This window comes from Carex rostrata, chromosome 29, assembly GCF_964058835.1.
Source record: "Carex rostrata chromosome 29, lpCarRost1.2, whole genome shotgun sequence".
NCBI lineage: Eukaryota > Viridiplantae > Streptophyta > Magnoliopsida > Poales > Cyperaceae > Carex > Carex rostrata.
In genome coordinates this window covers 2,306,826-2,313,476 of record NC_135946.1, presented here as the reverse complement: position 1 = coordinate 2,313,476, position 6,651 = coordinate 2,306,826, and the positions used below count along the sequence as shown (strand labels likewise).

Sequence of the window (6,651 nt, the reverse complement as noted above, 5' to 3'; positions counted from 1 at the left end):
ATTAAGTCTCAATTTGATCCCTATTATTTTTTTGCATTAATCTAGGGTTTATGTGGTTTATTCTGACTCTGAAGAAAAAGATGTACAACTATCAGTTCAAGCAATATGCATGGACTCGCATGATTCTTCTCTTGGTTTTTGCTCATTCATCTTTCACTGTTGCAAATTAATATATTTCAAGGAATATTCTGGTAATATCAAACCTTTTTCTAAAATTCACTGAATAGTTGTAGATGTACATATATAACACCTGAGTAACTTGGAGGAAAGAAATAAAGCTTAGGCACTTAGAAAAATTTATAGAAATTCAAACATGAAGTATGTTGTATGTTAGTTGCAAGTATGAGATATACCGGTAAATTGCTAATAAGACGACATTATTACAATGAAATAATTGCTTTTAATGACTAATTAGCTATGTGTTTGTTAACTTAATTATTTGTGGCCGCATATTTCTTTGGTTTCTTTTTTGGGAGAACTCCTATGATAAAACTCTCTCCAAAGAAGACTTGGGAGGGTTTTAATGGCGCATCAGTTACTACCATAATCTCTGCTTTTCTGGTGAGAATTTGTCCTTTTTGAGGGTTTTATTAGCAATTTTGTCTTATACTATACAATTCGAAAGTAGAAAATTTATTTGTCTACTTAATGAACCTGTTCCAATAATATCTTCCGTGGTTTCCTTTTGTTGTACCTTTCAATGTTCAAACAATGATTCTTGGTTGTATAAAACTTATTTTAAAGTGCCTTTTGTTTTCTAAAATAAAACCCAAAGTCAATACATTGTTACATTAAATGATGCACCTTGAATGACAAACTAGTTACTGTATTTGATGCTAGTTACTGTAAATATCTAGAGGAAAGCAAGTGTATTGGTATTTGTATCAACACATGCAAAATACCAACTCAGGTACTATTTGTATATACTCGATTTGATGCACACAATAACAATAGGCTTACATTTATTTTATTCATATTTGTAATAGACCTTGTACTTGTTTCTATTTATATGTTTATCTAGGAATAAATTATAATTTTGACTTGTATTAATGTAGGTATATGATGTGATGTATCCTAAACAATGTCATGGTAAAATTTTCCATTCTGTTAAAGGCACAAGTTTTTTATTGGTTTTTTATATTTGTATTTGTTAGGTTGACTAATACAATCTATGATGTGAATAACTTGGTTGGTGCTTTATAGTTCATGAGATGACTTCACTTTGTTTTTGTAGGCAATTAATTAATGATATAAGGACGAACTATGAGTCCGAGAAGATAGAGTTTGTTAATTTGGAAAAGGCAAAGGTACAAACCAATTTGTTTTTTCTTTATTAAAATTGGAAAAACAAGTGGTTGCCTTGTGATTCTCAATACTTGAAGACTAGAATTTATTTATGTTTGAACTTAAATTTTAATAGCCTTGGGTCAAAAATACCCTTCTGTTGAAAACTGCCAAATCAGAGAACATAAACTCTGATTTTGGTAAAATAAATAGGACAGACAGATAGAGGATATAATTTCATGCAGTTTAGGCTCAAATTTTTATCAATTTGGATTTTTTTTGCTATTTTTAATGAATTTTTGAAGTTCAGCCTTTGAAATGGGAAAAAACAGCAAAAATGACAGCACTGTTCCTAGTTTATCCTTGTGTTTAGGCTAGTGTTTGGTATAGCTAGGAAGTCCCAAAATTTGTGAAACTTTACCAGCATATAGAACACCATATCCTGAAAATTTTCATATAAATAATATAAAATTTGGCTTAGCTAAACTCTTGGAATGAATTTCTAAAGTTGGTCACGATCCCTTCTTGACCTCCTGTGACAGATCAGCCAGTGCAGGCTGATCAAAAGTCCAAATCCAAAATCCACTTACACATTTAGATAGAGGACAGAAAAACAAGTGGTTTAGAGCCGAAGTTTTCTCCATTTAGATTTTTCTGCTATTTTCTAGTTATTTTCAAAGTTAGACTTTTCAAAAATATAAAAACAGCATATTATACAGCATATAAGTCCATACTTGGTACCTTTTTATTAATTGGTGTTACTATCATTTGCATTTGTTAGATTCATGGCTGATGATCATGCTCGGAGAGAACTCGCTGAAATCTATGTTTCACTACAAATGTAAGAAACATCTTTAAAAAATAAGTAAATTTGTAAGTAATGAAATTTGTAACTTTGTAGAAAAATATCAATGTGTGTGTATATATGCGATGACTTTTTATTTATGTTATATGATATCATGTTGTATATCAATATTGAATTGTTGTACGATATTTGATATTAAATTTGAATCGAGCTATTATGTATGTTATGATTATTTGATATTATATTTGAATCGAACTATTATTTGATATTATTGTTTGATCGATGTGAATGTTTGGTACATATCAATTAAATGGGGAAAAAGTAAATAACCAAAAAAACCCAAAAACTTGACAGAAGGGTATCAGCGACCGGGTTTGACTATTAGCGACCGTTTCTAGGTCGCAGATACCTCTTTGTGACGTCAGCAAAAAATAACAGCGACAAAAAAAAATTGGTCGCAGAAAAATTATCAGCGACCGGGTGACGTCATTCAGCGACCGGGGACGTCATCGGTTGAGTATCTGCGACAACACTTTCAGCGACCGGGGTATCAGAGACCGGAATTGACTTTCTGAGACCGGAAATACTATCAGCGACCGGCGCTTAAACTTTCAGAGACCGGAAAACCGGTCTCAGAAAGTGTTTTTTGCTGTAGTGGAATAAAAGTTTATTATTATCTAGTTTGGGGATCATCCGGTCCACAAGACATGAGCCGCAGTGATCATAAGTTTGCTTTTATTTAAGCCGTAATCCATGAACTGTAATGCTACCTAACTATTTACAAAAAAAAACAAAAAAACAAAAATACCAATTTAATTTATTACTTTTTAATACCAATGAGAGATCTCTTTGGTAAAATCAAGGACTAGATGAAACATTTGCAAATTTTCTGGGGAAAATAAAATTAGGTGGGACTATGGTGTATGGATACAGGTACAGGTATCGTATCGGATATGATACGAATACGAATACGGTGATACGGCAATTTTCAAAAATCTCGAATACGATACGCCTATTATATATTATATTAACTATATTATTAATTTAATATTTGTATTATATAAATTAAATATCAAAAATCTTCAATAAGGTATTTTATGTAAGTTATATTAATAAATTACTATGCAACAACAACAAAAGTAAGTGGCTGCAATGGTTGAGGTTTATGTCGGTCTGCACGCAGAACCATGGTTCGAATCCATGCTGGAGTAGGAATTTTGCTCAAAATTTGCTGCTCTAATGCTTGACGCTACGCGGTCTACGCGTGGCGTCAACACAAAGGTCAAAAATGGCCGGTCCACGCGCGGCTCTGAAGGCGTATCCGATCCGTATCTGAGCAGAATGGAGCCGTATCAGCCCGTTTCAGTGGGTATCGTTGACCGTATCAGAGCGTTGAGGATACGCCATCTGGCGTATCGGGCCGTTTCATACGGGTATCCGTGTCTGAGACGTATCCGATACTGGTACGGGGTCAAATTTGTGGGTCCCAAGGTGAAATCCACGTACTGCGCTAATTAATGTAGGTCCGTAGCCGCCTCATACGATCTGCATGATGCATGGAATTCGCAACCTCTGAGATATCTCAAATTTTGCATGACTTTTTGGAAAATCTCAACTGTTCAAATACTTCTGCTCGAATCTCAAAGCTCAGATAATACTGCCCCTGCGCTATCCAGGCACCAGACACGTCGGTCACGCAAAATATGAGATATCTCAGACGATACGCACTCTGATGGATGATCCTCCATCCTATGTTCCTATATATGGCGATCTTCTATGGCATTCGTTGTGGTTCAATTAATATTGTCGTTATTAGAAGCCTGAAGTACACTAATGTACAAATTGAGTGAGGCTATGGTACTTTGCGCGTCAATTTTGGATTATGAATTCATATCTTTATTTTTAAATTTGAAACAGTAGATTCAAATAACTCAATATGATCTTCATATTAAAATGTACTTGGAAAACAAATTATTATTATTATTATTATTATTATTTTTAGATAAGTAAAAATCACTTGATCTAAAAATTCTGGATCATCTAAAAATAGTGATTTTCTACCAAAAAAATAGTAAAGTAATTCTAAAAAAATATAAAATTTGGTCTTGTAATTACTTAAAAGACATTCATGTCATAAAGACATTATTGTACTGAGTCAAATAATAATATTGTACTGAGTCAAATAATAAAGACATTCATGTCATAAGAATCAAGTTTGTATTGTAATTACTTAAAAAAATATCTAGTTTTGAAATAAAATAGATAAAATAATAAAAACATAACTAATATATATAAGAGAATAATAAAATTTTAATTTCTATTTTATATTTTCATAATAATAAAATTTATAACATAGTAATTCCATACATCAATCCTTTTATCAAATAATAAAAATATAAGATTATTCTCCATCTTTTTTTTCTTTTTTTTTGAGAAAACCGGTGCAAATTGTTCATAAAAAAAAAAAAGAAACCAACCTACCCACGGTCAAAACAAGGTCTAGCTAATAAGATCCCAGAGAAAAGAAATGGGGTAAATAGTTTAACAGAGCTGTTTTAGCTCCATGCAGCAGATTAACTATATGCAGCGATGTTTTAAATCTATGTCCGTGCGCTGTTTGAAGCCAGTACTGATCTGTTAAAATCATGACCCAAAGAAATGCGCCAGGCCCAAATAATTGGTCCATATTTCAAAACAGCTGATGTTTATTTTTATAATCGGTCTGGACATGGTCCACAATAAACCATATTATATTTTCAAAACAAAATCATACACCATATGTACACCAAGACTATTCAAAATTTTATAATCATTCAATCTTCTTCTTCTTCTTTGTGAAACGCAACTGCCCCTTTCAAAACAGCGACTTCCCCAAATCCTTCCATTATCTTGCCAAAATTACAAAATTGGTCCGATTTGAGTTACAAAAACAAGAAATTTTGCTCCAAAGACAACAGAATGAGTGAAAATTCGGCCAATTATTTCGATTTAACCCTGATTTTATCAATTTTCTGCATTTAACTCGTCTAACCGAGATAACTCGGCTCAACTCGGCCGGAAAATCAGCGGAATCGGCCGAGTCAAGCACTGTTCATCCGATTTTTGCTCAAAAGATCGCATAGGTGCAAGACTCGGGTGAAACTCGGCTCGGTCCCGTCCGATTCCGAGTCCGAGTTGAGCCGATTTCTGGAACCATGCCAGCAACCAGTTTTGCATAAATCGTTTTTTACCTAGATATTTAAGTTTTTAGACAATTTTTTTTACCTGGTATTATGATCACTTCTGATACGATCACAATTGCGTTTATGTAAACTGACACCTTTTAAGTCAGGTTTGTATTATATATATAATATGACCACCATTATGGTAGTTATTTTTTATATATTTTATCATTTTTGTTTGTACTTCATATGCAATGTTTCACACTATATCGATCGAATAAAAAACACAAATATTAATAGTATGTAATTCTTCAATTACAACAACAATTAATCCGTAATTCCTTTTAACTTCAAAAACATCAACTAAAAAAAAAAAAAAAAATCAAAATACACTTGAGGGACGAAGCGTTTTAACATTTTAATACATTAGTTTTTCAAAATATGAATAAACAAAAAGACTAATCTCCTGTTACAAGGAGTTACAAGGATTTATGTGGTTTGAGAGGAGAAACAAAGACATAAAACAGAGACAAGAAAGAGAAAGTAACAATCTTAAACTTAAAATCACATTTCCAGTTAATTAGTCTAATATTCTCCAAAAAATCACCACCACAAATGTATATAATTTGACAAAATAAATTAATGTATAAGCCAGCCACACCACTATTTGGTACTTAGTTTGTTTGGTGTCCTTGTATAATTTGTTTGTCTGGGGATTAATTGAAACTTTCAATTTGAAAGCATATTCACATGTACCAATTTGAAAAAGGCCAGAATAAACATTAGTATGTCTGTTACATGTCCAGTACATTTAGAGATTTGAAAAGATCTCCACAACATAAATAAATAATAAAAATATATAAAGAAACCACTTGTTTCCATTGAGTTCACCACCTAGATTTTCAGTCAGACGCTCTGCAACTGGGCCACAAGTCCACAACAGCAATAGCAGCCTGCTGGTATGGGCTCTTAATGAAATCAACATATATCTTTACTTATGACCTGACCTAAATCAGGTCAGATTTACTGCATCAAAAACCAGTATCGCAGTAGATATCCACTAGGTAGCGGGAAGCCGAGATCTTGATCTCTAGGACTGCACACGGTTCTTCTTCAGTGTTATTGTCAGATGCAGCATCAGGTTTGTTGGTAAAATAATAAATAGAGATCAAATTCACAATTCAGATTGTATTCATAGTTCTGCCACATTTGCCAAACAGATAAGAAAATCATACTGGTGCCAGTATACAATTACCTCGAATACAGCACCTTAAAAATATTAATATTTTCTCTCAGGTCAAATCTCTAAGGAAAACAATTAACTTGATGAAAATAAAAGATGTACTCCCAAATAGTGATCTCATAACAAAACTAAATCAATGCTAGTATTCTCTACAAAAG

At 32.7% G+C, this 6,651-nt stretch overlaps 1 long non-coding RNA gene across 1 annotated transcript; it reads left to right on the top strand.

Moving 5' to 3' along the window:
* The first annotated feature begins 869 nt into the window (after nucleotides 1-869).
* On the top strand, nucleotides 870-2,200 carry LOC144546040 (uncharacterized). The gene is made up of 4 exons (XR_013508676.1): nucleotides 870-910; nucleotides 1,056-1,089; nucleotides 1,235-1,307; nucleotides 2,066-2,200. It is a non-coding gene; the product is annotated as an uncharacterized LOC144546040 (long non-coding RNA).
* The last annotated feature ends 4,451 nt before the right edge of the window (nucleotides 2,201-6,651 follow it).